This window comes from Neofelis nebulosa, chromosome 4, assembly GCF_028018385.1.
Source record: "Neofelis nebulosa isolate mNeoNeb1 chromosome 4, mNeoNeb1.pri, whole genome shotgun sequence".
Lineage (NCBI taxonomy): Eukaryota > Metazoa > Chordata > Mammalia > Carnivora > Felidae > Neofelis > Neofelis nebulosa.
Genome location: NC_080785.1, coordinates 24,535,930 through 24,555,826, shown reverse-complemented (window position 1 = coordinate 24,555,826; position 19,897 = coordinate 24,535,930). Strand labels below are relative to the sequence as shown.

At 46.1% G+C, this 19,897-nt stretch overlaps 1 long non-coding RNA gene across 3 annotated transcripts; it reads right to left on the bottom strand.

Annotated features, from left to right (window-relative positions):
- Positions 1 to 13,379: 13,379 nt before the first annotated feature.
- Positions 13,380 to 19,854, bottom strand: LOC131509021 (uncharacterized). 3 transcript variants are annotated; one of them, XR_009260262.1, is made up of 4 exons: positions 18,778 to 19,854; positions 15,752 to 15,848; positions 15,543 to 15,648; positions 13,380 to 14,234 (listed from the first exon to the last, which is right to left on the bottom strand). It is a non-coding gene; the product is annotated as an uncharacterized LOC131509021 (long non-coding RNA). The 3 variants fall into 3 exon arrangements; XR_009260264.1 differs by having other exon boundaries at positions 13,380 to 14,025; XR_009260263.1 differs by lacking the exon at positions 15,752 to 15,848.
- Between the last annotated feature and the right edge of the window lie 43 nt (positions 19,855 to 19,897).

Sequence of the window (19,897 nt, the reverse complement as noted above, 5' to 3'; positions counted from 1 at the left end):
GTGCCCAGACACTCACTACCTTCTTTAAGACTCATGATCACAGGCCAGTGTCCTACCTGGATGGCAGGCCTCATTTGAGTCTTGGTTCTCATATGTCCTCCCTAAGGTCTTGCTTTGGATTCCAGCAGCCCTAATGAGAACTGTTCCAGAGTTAGGCAGGGCTTGTATTAACCCTTCAGCCTCCAGGAGCAGAGGCTCAGAAGTGAGGTGACAGCAAGGGGACACTGCATCCATTCTGAGTTTGAGGGGCCTGGAGCCACCCCGTTGCTGCGTCAGAAACTTAAGCATAGGGAAAGGTGGCAAAGATGATATTTACTTTTTAGCTGAGGGTTACGCACCAGAATTCTGGAGATAACTAAGGGAGAGGATTTGGCCTATTCCATTTAAACCATTGGAGCTCCCGGGGTTGTGCAAGACAGGGGGTTGGGATGGGTGGGTGCCAGGACAGCCAGTTCAACATGCTTGCTATCTAATGTCCACGGAGTGGCTTCTGTGCATGATGTCCCCAGGGCCAGTCCTGAGGCCCATCCCCCATCCCCACCCTGGGACCCTCACCATCTTTGAAAATCAATAAATTAAATTAAAAGGTTGTAAGTGAAATCAGTCAGGACAGAAGTCGCCCCTAAGGAGACACTGCTGCTGAGAAGCCATCAGCTACCAGAGGGCTGCTCAGCTCTTGACCTACCTGCTTGTGACTGGGGCAGGACCTGCCCACTTCCGGGGAAAGACTCAGTCACTCTGGCCCTGCCCGCCTAGCCCAGGTGTGCTGACTTTCGTGAGTGCTGATGGAGGCTTAGCTCAACTGGCACCTTTCACCTCCTTCCTGCCCACTCACTTCCCTGCCACAGCGACCTCCCTACAGAGTGCAGGCGGACACCTGTCACACTGATTCCTCTGGTTGGGGGAAGGGGACTAGACTCTGCCACGCTGCGGGGCGCGGCGGGGGGGGGGGGGGGGAAGCGTTTACATCTGGCCCAGGCTTTGGGGGCTCCCCAGGGCTTCTCCTCCGGGTCGCTGTGTGGCCATCCTCAGGAAGGTAGAGCGGCTGCCTCACTGAGTTCGGGGACCACCGCCTTCTGGAGGCCCCTCCACACAGGACAGTCTAGGACAGGCACTGGCAGCCCCACCCCAAGAAGAGGTGGCTCCCGAGGTGAAGGTGACCGGGAGTCCTTGGTATCTCAAAGCACCTCCAAGCCCGCCTGCTCAGCCTACCCCCGGGGAGCAGGGATTCTGGCCCCCCGGGTCTGCTGCCTCTCCCTGCCTGGATGTCAGTCTGTTCCAGGGGAGAGGTGAGCAGGGACTCCTTCCCGTTAAGAGTGGCCCAGGGCAGTTTCCGATTGAGTCAGCCTCCCGGGGAGAGCACCGCTCGGCCAGCTCAGAGCTGGGTGGCCGCAGGGACTTGCCCGCTCCCTTCCTCCCAGCACGCGGGGCAGCTGGGCAGCCCCCGCGGCAGCGCAGACCGGCAGACGAGCAGACAGACCGACGGAGGGGCGGCCGTGAGTGAGTTAGAGCGAGCTCCAGCAGGGAGCAGAGCCGGGAGCAGAGGGCGGCGCGGGGGGGTCCTGGGCCCCTCGGGTCGTTAGACGCCAGTGCTGTCCAGCCAGAGAAAGCACTTGACCGCAGCAAGTCGGGGGCGGGGGGTGGGGCTTGCTTAGATTTCCCTTCCCTCCTGGGACAAACTTAGTACCATCCAGGACCTTGCATCAGAGACTGGTACTTTCCGCACCCAGGACTTCCCCGGGGAAGTAACTTCTGCCGCTGGGAGGAAGGAAGGGTCTCCCCACCGCCCCTTCCACTCTCAGGAAACACACATGAGGCGTACAAGAGAGGCGATGTGGAGAATTAGTTAAGAGCATGGATTCCAACTTGGGTGAATCCTGATCTTGTCATTAAAAAAAAATTTTTTTTTAATGTTTATTTTTGAGAGACAGAGTGCAAGCAGGGGAGGGGCAGAGAGAGGGGGAGACAACAGAATCTGAAGCAGGCTCCAGGCTCTGAGCTGTCAGCACAGAGCCCAATGCAGGGCTCGAACCCACAACTGTGGGATCATGACCTGAGTTGAACACTGATGCTTAACCAACCCAGGCACCGCTAAAAAATTTTTTTTCGTGTTTATTTATTTTTGAGGGAGGGGGAAGGAGCAGAGAGAGAGGGAGATTCAGAATCCGAAGCAGGCTCCAGGCTCTGAGCTGTCAGCACAGAGCCCCAAGTGGGGCACCGTGAGATCATGACCTGAGCTGAAGCCCAACGCTTAACAGACTGAGCCCCCTGGGTGCCCAGTGATCTTGTCATTTTTGAGCTGTGTTACCCTAGGTGAGTTCCTGTGGTTCCTCAGACACCAGCTTCCTCACATGTAAAGTGTGTAATAATTACTATTGCACCTGTTTCTGAGGATTGCTGAGAAGATTAAATGAGACAGAATTCAGATCGCTTAGTTCCCTGCCTGGCACAAAGTTTGAACTCAGCACATGGTTTTCAAGTGTGCCTTTCACAGGAAAACACCGTACCCCAAAAGGTGGTGATTTCACACAAAAAGGAAAATACAAAGTTTGGGCAGACGGGTTTTGGATCACCACCCAAATCGTATGGAACAGATGACAGCTTGTTTCTCACCAAGCACTTCAGTTTCCTTCTGGATAAAGCAGTCCTAAAGAAAGGCGAGCTGGATGCAAAAAGTGCTTCCTAAAACCCTTCAAACATGACTTCATCAATTCTCCCATCTGTACCCACCTCCCCCCCACACCCACACCCACAAGATTTCAGCCCAGCTCCCCAGAGCCGCAGGCCAGGAGGCAAACAAGGATGTCTCCCTGTTGGCCTCACATAATCAATATCTATTGATTTTTATTTTTTTAAATTATATAGATTCTTCCCTTTCCCTTTGTCCTTGTTGCCCTTGTCCGAAGTAGAGTCAGTTTCTGGAGGCACCAGAAATCTCAGCTGAGTCTGAAACGGTGAATACAAGTTCCCCAGAGAAAGACAGAACAGGTCAAGTATTGAGAAGAGCAGAGGCAAGGCTCAGCGGCTTCGCCAGACGTGTTCTATGGAACAGCACGAAGCTCTGTGCAGAGGAAGCGAGGTCCCAGCTGAGGCACCGTGGCCTAATGGCTTCGCACACCAACTCGTGGGCTGCCCTGTCTGGGTTGGAATTCCAGCTCCCACCTTCATCAGCAAATTACTTAATTTCTCTGTGCCTCAGTTCCTCATCCATAAAATAGGATTTGCTATAACAATACCCAGCTCCGAAGGCTGTTGGGAGGGTTAAACAAATTGATACGTGGAAGAGAACTGAGAACAATGATTACATATAACAAGCGTTCCCTGCATGTTAGATATTACCCTTTGCAATTCACATGTAAGCTTTGGAGTGGCCCATTTTTGTTTTTTTTTTCTTCATTCAAAACCCCAATACACCCTGTATTTTTATTTATTTATTTTTGATGTTTATTTATTTTTGAGAGAGAGAGTGAAGCAGAAAGTGAGTGGGGAAGGGGCAAAGAGAGAGGGAGACAGAATCCAAAGCAGGCTCCAGGCTCTGAGCTGTCGGCACAGAGCCCAACGATGGGGGGGGCCTCAAACACACGAACCTCAAGATCACGACCTGAGCTGAAGTCAGACGCTTGAGTTTAACTGGCTGAGCCACCCAGGCGCCCCCACCCTGTATTTTGATTAATCCGAAATGCAAACCACCCAAATGCACTTTATTTCTCTGTATTAATGTCTTCACCAACGTATTCTTCAACGCTGGCCTGGGGGTTGGGCAGATGAGTAGAGGAATTTACAGGAGCCCCTGGGTGGCTCATTTGGTTAAGTGTCCAACTCCAGCTCAGGCCAGGATCTCACCGTGTGTGAGTTCGAGCCCTGCATTGGGCTCTCTGCTGTCAACACAGAGCCCACTTTGGATCCTCTGTCTCCCTCTCTCTCTGTGTTCCTTCCACCACTCCCATGCCTGCACACTCATTCTCTCTCTCTCTCTCTCTCTCTCTCTCTCTCTCTCTCAAAAATAAACATTAAAAAAAATCGAGGAGTTTGTTGCAGAAAATCAAGGAGCTGTCTTGTGACACAATGAGCCAGTTATACAATCAACATTAGTCGGCAAGGATTTATTGAGCACTCACTAGGTGCCAGGTACTATGTTTCACACACCTTCCTCTAGAGCCCCAAATAGGAGAGTTAGGTGGAGAGGGATTGATTTAAGGGTCTCAGAAAGACCAGCCTTTGTCTCTAATATCTCTCTTCGTGACTAATTGAAATATTCAGGACTGATTTCACTTTTTCAAACCCCTCTTAAGGGTGCTGCATTCTGGTTGGGTCACTGTTCTATGGTACTCAGTGAGGTCACACATCTAATACCTAGCACCGGTAGGAACTCCATTGTCTGATTAACTCATCTTCTGGAGCATGCGGATCCCTAAAGGCTTCAGTGGGGCTGCGAAGACTAGAAATCAGGTGTTTATTTGTGCATTTTCCCCCCTGGGGAGTCCTATTACAGGCAATATAGGAACTAGATAATAGGACAGCCTTCCAAATACAAAACACCAAAAACGTGACAAACGTTCTTTTAAATGCATAGCAGAGCTTGAAGAAAAAAAAGAAAGGGAAATCTACAGAGTCAGAAGACGAATACACGAAGCAAAGCAAGCGGACCTGAAGCCAGCCAGGGCTGTCCTGTGGGTGTTGGCTCATCTCAATAACCAGAACCTGGCAAAGAGCTGGAGCCCTCAGGGCTGTGCTCTCAAGGAAGGGTGGGCCAGGAGAAATCTAACCATCAGCAAAGGGAGGGGTCAGAAATATGTGCCTGTCTCTGTGTGCATTCCAGACCTGAAAAAAAAATTTCCCATGAGAATTTGCTATCATGCCCTTCAGGTGCATTTGAGACTACAATGTATACTATACCTGGTCTGGTAAAACACTAGAGGAAACATTAACAAAAATTCACAATGACTGGTGGCTCTTTAAAGAACTTTGCACCTGGGGCACCTGGGTGGCTCAGTCAGTTAAGCGTCTAAATCTTGATTTTAGCTCAGGTCATGATCTCACAGCTTGTGGGTTTGAGCCCCACATCGGGCTCCATGCTGACAGGGCAGAGCTTGCTTGGAATTCTCTTTCTCTCTCTCTCTGCCCCTCCTCTGCTCACTCTCAGATCTCCCTTTCTCTCTCTCAAAATAAATGAATAAACATAAAAAAAAAAAAGAATTTGCACAAAGCTTCTCTGGAGGAGCTACCCCTCCCCCAGATTCCATAGGATTCCCTCAAAAACAAGTTTGGACAAGTAACGCTCAAATACAAAACAAAACAGAGGAAAAAAGCCTCCGTGAGCAAATATCAGCATACCTAGCAAACTGCTGTGTAAGACCCCTTCCATCTCCTGCTAATGGAATTATTAGGTACAGCATTAAAAAAAAAATAAGACTTTTTAAAAATGTTGAAGGAAAACAAGAAGAAACTGAAAACATGAGAAAAGCACTACATGCTATCAAAAAAGGCAAAAGAGTTTTGATAAACAAGTCAAATTAGTCATGGAGAAATGAAAGCCATATTGATCCAAATTTAGAACTATTTAGGCAAGTTAAACAGCAGATTAGATAGAATGGAAGACAAAATTAGTAAACTAACAATAAATCTAAGAAATTACACAGCATGCAGCAGAGATGGACAGAAAGGAGGATATGAAGGAAAAACTAAGAGACACAATGACCAGAATGACTAACATCAGGACTGATATTCATGGAACTGGCATTCTGTAAGGGAAAATAGAATAAAGAGAGGAACTATTCTAAGAAATAGTGGCTGATAATTGTCCGGAAGCAACGAATGACAAGAGTGCTCCCCTTCCATCATTAATGGAAGCTAGATGACAAAGGAATAATATTTTAAATGTCTAAGAGCAAATAACTAGCAAACTACAATTTATACTTAGCCAAACTAGCACTTAAAAGTGACACCACCAGGGTGCCTGGGCAGCTCAGTCAGTTAAGCGTCCGACTCTTGGTTTGGGCTCAGGTCATGATCTCAGGGTTCATGAGATCATGGGGCTCTGCACAGACAGCACGGAGCCTACTTGGGATCTCTCTCTCTCTGCCCTTTCCCATCCCACACATGCATAGGCACTCTCTTTCAAAATAAATAAACTTAAAAAAATAAAAGTGACAGGGTCACCTGGGGCTCGGTCGGTTGAGCATCAGACCGATTCGGTTCAGTTCATGATCTCACAGTCCGTCAGTTCGAGCCCCTGTGGAGCCCCATGCTCTGTGCTGACAGCTGGAGCCTGGAGCTTCCTTCGGATTCTGTGACTCCCTTTCTCTCTGCCCCTCCCTCACTCGCGCTCTGTCTCTCTCACTCAAAAAATAAACAAACATTAAAAATAAATCAATAAAAATAAAAGTGAGAGCACCCGTGGAATGGGAGAAAATATTTGCAAATCATGTATCTGATAAGGGACTTGTATCCAAAACATGTAAGAGCTCTTGCAACTTAACAACAAAAAGATAGTCCAATTAAAAGATGGGTAAAGGAGTGGAAGGACTTTTCTCCAAAGAAGATAAACAAATAACCAGTATACATGAGAAAAGATGCTCAACATCATTAGTCATTAGAGCTTAGACTTTTTTTTTTTATGGAGGTACAGTTCATACACAGTGAAATCCACCCGTTCAAAGTATACAGTTGCCGAGACATATAGTAACTCCATGTGTAACTTCCTGAGGAATTAGCGCATGTTTTTCCAAAACAGCAACGTCATTATATCCCCTGCTGCAGTTCCTGAAGGTTCCAGTTTCTCCACATCCTTTTCAACACTTGTTACCCTCTGTTTTATTGTTTTATTTTGTTTTGTTATTGCCTCTGCAGCTGAAGGTCTGTGGGAGTGGCATTCAATCTTGCTTTCATTGTATTTGTATTGTAGGCTCTGTGATCTTTATGTAGGGTTTATAGAGTTGGAAAACAAAAGACTCTACTCTCTATACACCCTTCAGAATTAGGAAATCAGCCTTATCCACGCTAAAGAGCGTCCCAGGATTATTTCCAATATTGCAAAAATCCTGATATAACCCACGATAGGGTTCTCAGGCTAACTGAAATGTCAAGTGATTTAATTTTGACTAGAATTATTTTAGCTGAGGAAGAAAAGAGAATGCACTTCCTTCAGGCTGTTTCACCGCCAAAAAGCACAAACCTGGCATATAGTAAATGTTGAAGTGAATGAATAAATCATTATTAGTTCTCACTTGTTAATCAGAATCTCTGATTGGCAAATCGTTGGGGGAGACAGAATCGAAATGTGGATTAATGGATGAGGCTAAAGAGTCCTTAGTGTCAGAAGAATGGGAACTTTGCCTCTGGAAAATCCAGAAGTGTGACCTGTCCCCAGAGTTACTCCTTGGTTAAGACTGATGGGACCGCTCTCCTTCTAAGGCCTTTGCCTTCCCCTGGACCTCTGCTCCCAGCTCACTCCTGATCTGGCCCCAGATATGCCCATCCCCTAGATGCCTAGTGTCCCACACCACAATCCATCTCCCTCTGCCCCCACTGCCTTGCTCCTTTCCCCACCCCCACTGGTGTCCTAAAATGAGTTAATCTGACATTCCTGCAGATGTGTAAATGATGTCAGTTTGTGTCAGAAATCTGTATGATTTCCCTAGGGCAGCCATAACAAAGCACACTAAAACAACAGTGTGTATTCTCTCACAGCTCTTGAGACCAGAAGTCCAAAGGTGGTGGCAGGGCCATGCTCCCTCTGAAGGTTCTGGGGTAGAATCCTTCCTTGCTGCTTCCAGCTTCTGGTAACCCAAGCACTCCTTGACTTGTGGCAGCATATCTTCAATCTGCCCCTGTCTTCACACGGCCATCTTCCCTCTGTCTGTGTCCAAATTTTCCACTTCGTTAGAAGGACACCAGTCATTTTCCAAACATGTATCATGCTATTTGGTAGAACAAGAAATAAGTTAATTTTTTGCCCTCAGAGGACTTCCAGTCTGAGATTTTCCTTGATTTAAAGTGACTTTCTCCGGGCACCTCAGTCAGTTGAGTTTTGGACTCTTGATTTTTGGCTCAGGTCATGATCCCAGCGTCATGGGATCGAACACTGCGTTGGGCTCCACACTCAGCATGGAGCCTGCTTAAGACTCTCTTAATAGTGAATTATTATATTAACCATATATTGTGCATTTTAAGTTAAAGTTTACTTTTTTATTACTTATGTAAGTGAGTTATATATAAATTTAAGTGATAAGGCCCAGAGCCTTATCAACCAAAGGTATGAATATACTATTAAGCTTCTAGACCTGTAAGTTGAATAACCAGAGGATAAGAGGGAGGAAGTGTCCTAAAGGCAAGTAGTGTAGGCTCTAAAACGCCCTGCCCAGTGCTTATTCATTGTGACGCTTAGTAAATCATTGTTGAATAAATGAGTGCAAAAGAGAGGAAAACAATCATAAACAAAATTAAAAGCAAGTAGGGAAATATTTTTTCATAAATGCAACAGGAAAGGGCTCAGCTTCTTAATATGTCCAGAACTTGGAAAGTTGATAAGAAAAACAAGAAAGTTTTAATACAAAAATGGCAATGCCAGATAAACGCCTCTCCTGGAACTTAGCCTATTCATTTTGTACGAGAATATAGGGGACCACATGAGGATAAGTGGACCTCGGGTAGGTAAGAAGGGGGACTCAATCAGAAAATGCAAGGAGGCTAGCAGCAGATCTGGGTTGGACCTTTTTCAGATGAGCAAGAGGGCAGGAGGGGAATTCTCTGTGTTCTGACAGGATGATCTGATGTCCCAGGTTGGGGATAGCAGCCAGAAAAAGTAGAGGGATACACTGATGAGCTTCCTGCTTTGGGAGCAGGAATGTGACTTTCCTGGGAAGGACTTAGAGGGTGAACCCATCCTTTGGGGAGGAAATCCAGCTCTGGCAGTGGACATCACCCCCGGGGGAGAAGGGTAACATCCTCCCTGGAGCTTGAGCCAGCTCTGTCTTGCCCTGACAGGTCAGGAGAGCCCAGGCTTGGGAATAGGGTTTGTTGAAATCTGGCTCTGCTGAGAGCAGCAGCTTCTTATTTTTGTCTGGCATGGGAAAATGTCCTTTCCTTGGTCAACCAGGTAATGAGACTTGGGAAGTTAGTAATGCAAGATTGGTTACTGAGCTTGTTTCCAAGCCATTGTCTGGCCTCCAGACTGTGGAATAACTTTGACTTTATGCCCTTCCCACTAGGGGCCTTATGAATGATGTCTCATCCTCAGGAGATAGTTTCACAATGCATCCCCTCTGTGGGAAGGGGCTGTTCAGGTGTGCTGGCCTCTGGGAGCATGGAGGGGAAGGATTCCCCTCCTTTCCTGGCTTGGAAGAAGGGAGCTGTAGGCAGCCCGTGTCCACTATTTACTGGGTGACTCACTAATCCAACCAGAGAGCTTGAACTTCCTGCAGTGACTGAGCCCAGCACACAGTTTCAGGTACACAAAAACAGCAACAGTCACATGCCCGTTGACCAAGTGACCTGTATCAGGAGGCTTTGAAAGTCACCTGCCCAGGCACTCTGGGGCAGTAGGAATCACATCGACAATGAGAACATCAACAGGCTGAGAGCCACTCACAGTGTCAAGGTTCCTAAGTGTGCACACACCTGCCCCGATGTACACACTCAGAGCCCCCTGGGCTCTACATGTCCCATTATATACCTGCTCCTTCTTCTGGGTGGCTCTCATTTTGCATGAGTCCCTAAGCTGGTGGTTTTCTTCACTGTGGAAGGAGATTTTCCACATCTACCTCTTTTTCTTTTCCCTTGATTCCTCCCTCTCCTGCAGAGACAGAAGAGGCAGGGGACAACTATGAGTTTATTCCAGAAGCCGGAGGACAAGAAGCTGCCAGGATGCCATAAAAGCACTGAATTATAGAATCTAATCCACTAGAAGGAGCTTTAGAACATTATGTAGCTCAGTCCCTGTGTTTTAACAGAGGACCCTGAGGCTGCACCGAGGAAGGGATGTGCCCATTGCTTCAGGCTGGGCAGTGGCCAAGCCTGAGTTTGGTGATGTGGGTGACATGGGCAGGGAGGGTACAAGTTCAGTCTAGCTAAAGGGTTTAGTGACCTCAGCGGGCTCACTGATATTTACTGCTTGTGTGTGATAAGAGATTGATCAACAGATCACCACTGAGCATCTAGTCTGTACAAGGCACAGATTAAAAAGACGCTATATTTTTGGGGCACCTGGGTGGCTCAGTCGGTTGAGCGTCCGACTTCGGCTCAGGTCATGATCTCGCGGTCTGTGAGTTCGAGCCCCGCATCGGGCTCTGTGCTGGCAGCTCAGAGCCTGGAGCCTGCTTTCGATTCTGTGTCTCCCTCTCTCTCTGCCCCTCCCCTGCTCATCCTCTGTCTCTCTCTCTGTCAAAAATAAATAAACATTAAAAAAAAAGACGCTATATTTTTAATTTTTAAAGTAATCCTTCCTCTCAAAGTGATGACAACCTAACAGTAGAAATAAATAAATAAGTAAAATATTTGTTCTAGGGGAACAGGAGGTTTTCTAGACAGAACACCTTTATCGATTGAAAGACAAAACATTGAATGCTATGATATCAGGAAGTGATACTTGAGTATGCAAAAGAACCAGAGGTGAGGGACTGGAGAGGTTCCCAAGGCCAAGTGAGAGAGCTGGGAGCCTGGCATACTGAGTGAATTTAGCTGCCTTTCAGGATCCATCGGGGTGTTGGGGGAAGCATGGGGGGGGGGGAAGCATTGGGAGGTTGGGGTTGGGGGCTGTGTAGGGCTCAGGTGGGCCCAGACCATCACTATCACCATTGAAGGGAAGGGAGGGGGAGAATTCTGGCTGGACAGTCTTTGCCGGCAGCAGCTTCTGCCCTTCTTGGCTGGGATAAGAGGCAGCAGGGCGGCCCCCTGTCCTCCACTAGCCAACTTGGAACAGAGCCACGCAGTCAGTCAGCTGGCAGCAGAAATGTCTGGGCATCTGTGTCTGGGGGAAAGGTGCCAGCCTGACAAGAAGAGAGAATGTGCCCATGTGGGCACATATGTGTAAACACAGGGCATGTGTGTGTGTAGCCACACGCAGAAGAGACGGAGGTAGGTGTTGTAATTATGAATGAAAACAGCACAGACATCGGGACGACCCCATGCCTCCCGAGCCCCCCACCCCGATGTCCGTCCCCCTAGTGCAACAGCAAAACACCTGCCTCCTTCTGAAACTCCTGCAGCCACTGGCCAAGCAGCACAAAGCCCACTCTGCTCCGTGCCTGGCTCGGTCACAGCTGACCTGGGCTCCCTGCTCTCCGCCCACTGTGGTCGCCAAGACAAGGACCAGGAGGAAGGAAGACTTCCTCTAGGTCTTAACATTTAATAATGTCATGATTCCATGAAGGAAAGAGGGAGCAAAATATCAATACACAGATTTACTCTAATTGTTGGGTGGACATAACTTAGTTGACAGCCCAGAAACAGAAAGCTGTTTAAAATACATGTTTTGAGCGAGTTTCCCTTCTGATTATTATTACCTACAGAAATCAAAGGACTAGGTAGTCCTCGGCCTTTGTGGAGATGAGGAAATAGTGCTTCTTCACCCTATATTTTCCTCGGCTTTTTCACGCACATGCTTTCCCAAAGTTCATCGAAGTTTTCTTCTTTTTATTTATTTTTTTTAACTTCAAAAAAATATGTATTTATTTTGAGGGTGGGGGTGGGGAAAGGCAGAGAGATAGGGAGAGAGAGAATTCCATGCAGGCTCCTCACTGTCAGCACCAAGCCCCATGTGGGGCTCGAACTCATGAACCGTGAGATCACGACCTGGGTCAAAATTAAGAGTCAGAGGCTTATCCGACTGAGCCACCCAGGCATCCCTCTTTTTCTTCTTACCATATATGCTTAGAATAGAAAGTTGGAAACTACAGGAAACTATAAAACTAATTCATAATCTACCACTTACTCATTTTAAGAAACTTGCACAATTCCTACACATGCCTACGTAAGCTGGATGCCTCCAGCACATTAAAATACACCCATATCCCACATTTAAAGTTATCAGGTTGAACTGAAATTGTCCAGTTGACATGATGTCATATTTGGAGAACCTTTGATTGTTTATTCATTTTAATTTTGCCTTTTAAAAAATCTTGAAGGGGCGCCTGGGTGGCTCAGTCGGTTGGGCATCCGACTTCGGCTCAGGTCACGATCTCCCAGTTGGTGGGTTCGAGCCCCGCGTCAGGCTCTGTGCTGACAGCTCAGAGCCTGAAGCCTCGTTCACATTCTGTGTCTTCTCCTCTTTCTGCCCCTCCCATGCTCATGCTCTGTCTCGCTCTCTCAATAATAAAAAATAAACGTAAAAAAAATATATATATATATATTAAAAATAAATAAATAAAATAAAAAATCTTGAAGCAACTTCTTCTCTTTTCCATATCTCAAATATTTTTAAGAGTCCTTGAAAAGTCTATAGGTCCCTGGCACTGAGCTTATTGTGATTAATGAATTAAAGGGCCCACCTAATGAAAAATAATGTCAATGTTAATCTTTCAGAATGCACCCTGTCAGTCTCTCCCATATATATATACATATATATGTGTATATACATATATATGTGTATATATACATATATAATATATATATGTATACATGTATAATATATATACATATATAATATATATATGTATACATGTATAATATATATACATATATAATGTGCATGTATAATATATATACATATATGTGTACATATATATGTGTATATATGTATGTATATACATATATATGTGTATATATACATATATAATATGTACATATTTATGTGTGTGTATATATGTATAGTTAAAGTATATGGTCCATATAGTTTTGAAAACTATTCTTTTCTACTCTGCATTGTTCATCGAGCAATTCCCAAATGGGGCTTGTGGACAGAGGTCTCCAGTGTCTTCCAGACCCACTCCCACCCATGCCGCAGCTTCTGGAACCACACACCCCTGAGGCAGAAACGCTTAGAAGACAGTTCATTTGTCTCCTCCCTGCATTTCACAGGGAAAGTAACTTGTCCCAGGTCAGTGAGTAGTTAGCATCAGAACCACACTCAGAATTGAGGTCCTTGGCCCAGGTAGGGGGCGAAGAAGCCTCTGTTTGCCTTGGGTGCTCTTGGCCCATCTTTGGGGACCGGCTCTACCTTCCATGGCTCCACCTTCCTCTGGTGCCCTGCACTGCCCCAGCCCGCCCAAACACCCCACCTCCACAGTTGCCACTGCTCTTGACCCAATTTCCCCATCCAAACTCCCTTGGCTGTCGTTGCATATCTGCTGTTGTCACAATGTTGCACAAGCAATTAATTTTACAAAATGTGTTTTTTCTCCAATTGTAAAAGTAACTCATGTGCACCCGAGAATAGTCTGGGGGGGGGGGGATATCTCGTAGCTGTATCACCCGGTAATGCTCATTATTAAAATGTTGCACAACAGATACAAATAAATGAAACCAATCAGTGAGCAGCTGTTCCTTATTCACTCAACAAATATTTCCGGAGCACCTACTACATGCCAGGCAGCGCTCTGGGTTTAGCATAGTAGTTGACAAAACAGCCCAAATCCTTGTCCTCAGGGAGCTACCTGCTAGTGAGGACAGATAGTTGATCCGTACATAAATATAAAACACGTTTGATGGTATTGAGTACTATGAAGAAAAAAATAAGCAGAACGTTCCCAGCTTAAATGTTTACCATTTAAAAAAAAGTGGTATTATCGAAAACGGTTTTGTTCTTGTTTTTCTTAACCTTTAAAACTTTTTTTTTTTTTTAATTGACTTTGGACTTAAAAGTTGCAAAGCAGTAGAAACACTTTCCATGCACTTCCCCAGCCTTCGAATCTTGGCTGTTCCCGTTGTGATGGTCCAGCCAGCGGGTTCACACAGATGCAGCTGTATCCACTAACCCTGACGGGTTTCTTCACGGTTTCGTCCGTGGTTCTGCTGCCGTCTGTCCTGGGCAAGGACCTCTCCGATCTCACATGCTGCACTCTGTGGCCGTGTGTCCTACCTTCTTCTGGTCTGGAAAGGTAGTTTTGAGTAGTCATAATTTGTTCGGTTTTATTTCATTTTCCCAGTGTTTACTCACTCTTTCTTCTTGAATCTCACAATTTTTTCCCCTAGGTTCAGTTTTCTTTTCAGGTACATGCTTGCAAGTTTCCTTAATAAGGGTCTAGGGTGGTTCATTCTGTTTTTTGTTTGTCATTTGAAGATGTCTTCAATTTGCCTTCCTTTTTAAAGAGTAACAGCTGTATTAAGATCCAATTCACATGCCCAAATTCACCCCGTTAAAGTGTGAAATTCAGTGGTGTAGAGTGTATTTACAGAGTTGTGCAACCAGCTCCACTGTCTAATTTTAGAACAGTTTCATCATCCCAAGAAGAAACCCTGTACCCATTAGCTGTCATTCTTTATCCCCTTCTCCCTCCAGCCCCTGGCAACCACTAACCTACTTTCTGTCTTTAGAGATTTCCCTATTCTGGACATTTTATGTCAATGGAATCATACAATACGTGTCCTTTTGTGTCCGGCTTCTTTCACTCAGCATAATGTTTTCAAGGCTCACCCATAGTGTAAGCATGTATTAGAACTTCCTTTTTTTACGGCCAAATAGTATTCTATTGTATCACATTTTGCTGACCTGTTCATCAGCTGATGTATAGTTGGGTTGTTTCCACCTATTTGGCTATTAGGTATAATGCTGCTATGAACATTTGCATATAAGTTAATGGTAACTCTATGTTTAACTTTTTCAGGAACTGCCGAACTGTTTTCCACAACAGCTGACCACTTTACATTCCCGACAGCAATGCATAAGGGTTCCATATCCTCACCCACGCTTATTTTATTTTCTTTAAAAATGGATATATAGGGGGGCGCCTGGCTGGCTCAGTCGGTTAAGCGTCCGACTTCGGCTCAGGTCATGATCTCACGGCTCGTGAGTTCGAGCCCCGCGTCGGGCTCTGTGCTGACAGCTCAGAGCCTGGAGCCTGTTTCCGATTCTGTGTCTCCCTCTCTCTGACCCTCCCCTGTTCATGCTCTGTCTCTCTCTGTCTCAAAAGTAAATAAACGTTAAAAAAATAATAATAATAATTTTTTTAAAATGGATATATAGGGGCACCTGGCTGGCTCAGTTGCTTAAGCGCCCAACTTCGGCTCAGGTCATGACCTCACGGTTTGTGAGTTCAAGCCCCACATCGGGCTCTCTGCTGTCAGTACGGACCCTGCTTTGGATCCTCTGTCTCCCTCTCCCTCTGCCCCTCCCTTGTGTGCTCTCTCTCAAAACTAAATAAACGTTTTATATATATATATATATATGGCCATCCTAGTGGGTAGGAGGTGGTATCTCATTTTGTACATCCTGTCTTGCGGGTCTGTTTTAACATAAACTGTAGCATACTACACACACACTATATACTTGGCTTCTTCCACTTAATGTATTGTGGAGATCACGTCTGTATGTACAAAACTGCTTATTCTTTTTGCTGACTTTACGGTGACCCACTGTATGAAAGTGCAATCCTGGTCATTTACTTAACCAGTTTCTCCTGATAGGCTGCTGTGCTTCTTCCCAATCTTCTGTATCGTAAACAGTGCTGCAACGATTGCCTCTGAATACGCCATTCTCCACGTGCAGGAGTTTGCCTGCAATGACAAGTGAAGTTCTAGGTTAAGGGGCGTACACATTCTTTCGTTTTTACAGCCATTACCGAAATGATTTCCATACAGGGTACCCATTTGTACTCACCAGCAATGCAAGACATGTTCTTTAACCGGACCCAGGATCATAAGATCAAATTTGTGAAGATAGTGTATTTGTCACACAGTACTCCCACGTGGGCTGACTATGACTCCATAGGGGGTGTGAGATAAAGATAGGGTTCATAAGGAGCTTTTCTTTTCTTTTTTTTTTTAAATATAATTTATTGTCAAATTGGCTTCCATACAACACCCAGTGCTCACCCCAACAAGTGCCCCCTCAATGCCCATGACCCACTTTCCCCTCTCCCCCACTCCCCATCAACCCTCAGTTTGTTCTCTGTATTTAAGAGCCTCTTATGCTTTGCCTCCCTCCCTCTCTGTAACTTTTTCCCCCTTCCCCTCCCCCATGGTCTTCTGTTAGGTTTCTCAAGATCCACATATAAGTGAAAACATATGGTATCGTTCTCTGACTGACTAATTTCACTTAGCGTAATACCCTCCAGTTCCATCCATGTTGCTGCAAATGGCAAGATTTCATTCTTTCTCATTGCCAAGTAGTATTATTCCATTGTATATATAAACCACATCTTCTTTATCCATTCACCAGTTGATGGACATTTAGGCTCTTTCCATAATTTGGCTATTGTTGAGAGTGCTGCTATAAACATTGGGGTACATGTGCCCTATGCATCAGCACTCATGTATCCTTTGGGTAAATTCCTAACAGTGCTATTGCTGGGTCATAGGGCAGCTCTGTTTTTAATTTTCTGAGGAACCTCCACATAAGGAGCTTTTCCTGATCAGCAGTCCCCAATGGGGAGGTAGAACGCAAAGAGAGTTTGTCTTGGGACCCTATCTACCCTCCTTTGGTGGAACAGTGGGGCCAAAGATGCTGGGTAAGATAGTCACCTTTTCCTGTATTTCTCCAATAAAAAATGCTTACTTCGTTTCCAGTCTTCCATTTACTCATGGTGAATGTTACAATTCCAGATCCCCAGGCAAGGCATCTCCACCCTAGTTATGCTCTTACTTCATATTTGCCTACCGCCCAGTTCTCTCTCCCTCTATTTCTGGGCTCCCAAGAACCGCAGTACATTCATGATAGTGTGCTTTGGGAGCTAATTAGATTAATAACCACCATTTATTTTGCCCTTAGTCTATGCTAAGTATTTTACGCCCATTCTTTAGTTTAATCTTCGTAACAGTCTTATTAGGTTAGAACTATTGTTGCTTCCATTATATAAATGAAGAAACTGAGGCCAGCAGAGCCCGAGGGCAACAACTAACAAATTGTGGAGCAGGATTCACGCTCCAGTGTGACTGATTTCTAACCAATACTCCTACAGGACCTGGGGCTGGTAGTTAGATATTTTACGTCTTATCTATCCAACCAGATGACAGCCTGCTTAGGATAAGAATTTGCCTCTAGGGGCTGGCTCAGTCAGTGGAGCAAGTGACTCTTGGCCTCAGGGTTGTAAATTTAAGCCCCAGGTTGGGCACAGAGATAACTGTTAAAAAAAAGAATTTGCTGCAGGATCCCTGGGTGGCTCCGACCGTTAAGCATCTGATGCCTGATTTGGGCTCAGGTCCTGATCCCACTGTTCATGGAATCCAGCCTCAAGTCCGGCTCATGCTGAGCATGGAGACTGCTTGAGATCCTCTCTCCCTCTCTCTCTGCCCCTCCCCTGCTCATTCTCTCTCTCTCTGTCCCTACCCCCCTCTCAAAATAAATAAACACTTAAAATAAACATGTTTCTTTAAAAAGAAAAAAGAACCTGCTTCTAAATGGCTTAATAAAACAATAGTCACTACTTACTGAGCATCTCCTATTTATTTATTTATATGTGATTTTTCCCTAATTTACAGATTAGGAAACCAAGGCTCAAATAGATTGATTAATTTGGCCAGTGTCGGAAACAGGACAAGAATCCTGACTTAGACATCCCAGTACCTACCCAAAGATGACAGCCAATAATATTTGTAGCTGATAGTTGGGAAGCAAAGGGCTATCTACATTCACTCAAACCCTGGTTATCTTCAGCTGGCATGACATTCAAGCAATGATAGTGAATATGGGGGAGAGGGAATTGTTCGAGAGGTGCCCATCTCTTCCTTCCAGCTGTGTGAAAATAAAAATTTAAGGCTCACAGTATGCAGACCCCAAAGGGTTATTGTGGAACTTCGGGGTTCGAGCACCAAACGTAGGCTACTGTGAACAAAGTCCCTCTTTGGGACTTTTGTGGTCAATGATACAGATGATGTTAACACTCATGGAATGTTTTCTAATTTTTTTTTTAAGTTTATTTATTTATTTATTTTGAGAGAAAGAGAGAGAGTGTGAGCAGGGGAGGGGCAGCGAGAGCGAGGGAGACATAGAATCCCAAGCAGGTTCTACACTGTCAGCATGGAACCCCCATGTGGGGCTCCAACTCACAAACTCCGAGGTCATGAGGTGAGCTGAAACCAAGAGTCCAGCACTTAAGGGACTGAGCCACCCAGGTGCCCGCCATGGAATGCTTTCTATGTGCCGGGTACCGTTCTTTGTGCTATACAAGGATGAATTCATTGACTTTCCAGGTAAGGGCTATTATCATTCCACATAACATGTGAGGAAACTGAAGCACAACAAGATTAAAGGATTTGCCCAAAGCCCCCAACTAGCAAGTGATGGCTTTTGGGACATCTGGCAGTGTGATTTTGGCGCTCCAGCGTCTCCTAACAACAGAGCAAGAGTCACTGGGTCCAGCACAAAAGCAGACAAAACTCTAAGGAAAAACCAAAAATTCTTGCCGGCTAAACAGAAAATTTAGTTTCTAAGTGCCTGCCTGCCTGCCAGCACGTCTTCATCCCCAACTTTCTCCTTTCTCCACCCACTCCTCCTGGAAAAAGAAGACTGTGAACCCAGAAAGTAGGGGAAAGGTCGCAGCTGGGATTTGGCTCCTCCCTTCCTGCTTTTTCACTAAAAGGCAGAGCACAGCAGAGCTCCCGGGTTCTCCCCCATCCAGCCTCGGCACATGATCCTGGCACGTGGAACCACCAGTCCTACAGCTCCGTGGACCAGCCTAGACTCACCTGCCCCGGCGCTTTGGCCCACTGCCCTCCTCCTCCTCCCCAGGAGGAAAGCAAGGAAACCCCTGGCAGCCTTCTTGCCTGAAGGTTCCTTCCCAGGGGCCCGCTGACTCCTGGTGTCTTCCCAGGACTCTCTATTTTCCGATATCCGCCTTTGGGTGCTCTCACAGTAGAACGGTTACATTTCTCTGGTTTTGCGGGGGTGGCGGGGTGGGGGTAGGGGTGGGATTAGCAAAGCTTCCCAGCCCCCAAATCTGAGTATGAGACTGAACTGTCACCTCCCAGTTCTTTGGTTCAATCTGAAAGTATCTTTAAAAATCATCTTGTAGGGGCGCCCGGGTGGCTCAGTCGGTTAAGCGTCCTACTTGGGGTCAGGTCATGATCTCACAGTTCATGAGTTCCTGGGTTCAAGCCCCGCTTGGGGCTCTGTGCTGACAGCTCCGAGCCTGGAGCCTGCTTCGGATTGTGTGGCTCCCCCTCTCTCTGCCCCTCCCATGTTCATGCTCTCTCAATAATAAGTAAACGTTAAAAAAATAATAAAATAAAATCATCTTGTGTCCACATTTTAGGTGAGAAAACTGAGGCCCAGTGAGTACAAAGTGACGTCTTTGTGACGTCAGAACAGGCACCAGGGCCAGCTGAGTGTTTCACATTTTCTGACACATGACAAACTTTCGTAGAAAGCAGAACTTAATACGATGCGAAAACGCCTCACCATTCCAATGATATCAGTGGTAAATTAAACCTCAGGCCTTGGACTGGAGAGTGGGGGTGGTGCCCGGAATGCTGACACTTCTAGAAAGTGAAAGTCAGCTCTTCAGTCCCTGGAATTTAAACACTGGGGGCAGGGGGTGGGGGTCTGATGCCTTCTGACAATCTGTTCTTTGTTGGAATGTCTGGTGAAGAAGCCCTCCTCCGCAGACCGGTCTTCATCGGACCTGAGGGTCCCTTGGATTGGGGCACCTCAGGTGTGTCTTCCAATCCACTTAGTACGGGGGTAAATGTGCCGATTCCTTCCAAAGTTTCCTGCAGCAGGAAAAAGCAGTCCGAGTTAACACACACGCTGGCCTTACTGCCGATCTCAGTGACTCAGAACCCCAAGTTGCGTTCTTTCCAAAACAGG